This window comes from Ursus maritimus (genome assembly GCF_017311325.1).
Source record: "Ursus maritimus isolate PB19 chromosome X unlocalized genomic scaffold, ASM1731132v1 scaffold_X1, whole genome shotgun sequence".
Lineage (NCBI taxonomy): Eukaryota > Metazoa > Chordata > Mammalia > Carnivora > Ursidae > Ursus > Ursus maritimus.
In genome coordinates this window covers 79,633,811-79,635,300 of record NW_024423319.1, presented here as the reverse complement: position 1 = coordinate 79,635,300, position 1,490 = coordinate 79,633,811, and positions in this window count along the sequence as shown.

Here is a 1,490-nt window from a genome sequence, read left to right as displayed (position 1 = left end):
AGGACAGACTGGAGGGCATAAAGTTGGAAGGGGCTGTGGCAGTTTAGGTGAGAGGGGTCAGGCCCATCTGTTGGGAGATGGGGAAAACTGGTTTGGGGACGGGGTAGGGGGAGACTCAGGATGTCTTGCCCACAGGTAAGGAGAACCCGGTAGAACTTGTTTTCAGAACCCAGAGCTCCCAGACTTCAGCCCTAGTGCTCCCGCCAGCACTGCAGCTGCTCCGCTGACAGGTGATGGAGGCACTGTTCTCCCCCTTCAAAGAGAAATGCACTTCAGAAACATATTTCCAAAAAATGTTGCTAAGGGTTTTATTTCTAACAAGAGGAAAATAATAAAATAAAATTAAAATAGGCTTCAGTTGGAACCAAGTTTCTTGTTTTGTTTTGTTTTTTTGAACAAATTAATTACACACCAACAATATTCTTTTATTACAACATGAACCCAGGAGGAGGAAAGGAGAGAGGGCAGGACTGGGAGAGAAGGTCAAGGTGGTCGTGAGGACAAGCACCAAAAGCTTTCTTCAGATCATAGGGAGCCTGCTCAGCTCCCCAACCAAATTCATTTAAAATAAAAAACTGTGAGCACAGCTATGTGAAGTTTCCTCCTCCTGGGTGGAACAGTCAGGGGAAAGGGTGGGGAGGGGGGGAGAGGGAAGGGGGTAGAAAGTAGGGTGGGGGGAGGGGGTGGGGTAGGGTAGGGTGGTGGGGGGGGAGGGGGGAGGAAAGAGGCAGGGAAGGGGAGGGAGGAGAAAGAGTGAGAGGGAGGTGAGGTTAGTGTAGCATGGCCTGGCCAGGGCCAGAACTGGGGAGAGAAGGGAGAGAAGTTTCCCCCAGTTTGCATACGCACTGGCCTTATCTCTGGAATGGTGCTGGCCCAGCCCCAGCCACCCCCCTGCCCACCTGCCCATCCATCTGTCTATCTGCCTCAGGTGTCTGGGAATGCTGGTTAGAGGCTACCAGGGAGGGGGACTCCAGGGGCCGGCCCCCAGGAGCTGAGGTCTGAACAATACCTTGGAGTCAGAATATAAAAGTCAAGGGACTCAGGGGTGGGCTTGGGGGGGTGGCCATCCCCCCCTACTTGCCCACCTCCCAAGAAGCAGGCTTGATGGTCAGAAAAAGGATCCTTGAGGCCAAGGGGGGTCTTTGTTGGGGGTCTGTGCTAGGCTCAGCCACTGTCACAACTGTTGCTGAGGTGGCTGCTGTGGGCAGGGCACATGCAGCCGAGGAGTCAGAGTAGAGAAAGGGGCCGAGGGGCCTGAAGTGGCCCCTAGGGCCGGCTCCAAGCCATTCTGGTTCTCCTGGCTGCTGGGGCTGCCAGTGGTGGGCAGGGGTTGGGGGGGGCCCTCACCCCCAGTCTCCTCCTCCAGCTCCTCCTCCTCCTGGGCCTCCTCGGCCTCTGGCCCTGAGCTCCGTACCCTCTTTGGCTCTAGCTCCTCTCGGGCTGGGTCGTCGCCCTCCCCACCCCGATCCACCTTCCGCCGTCGCCGCCTC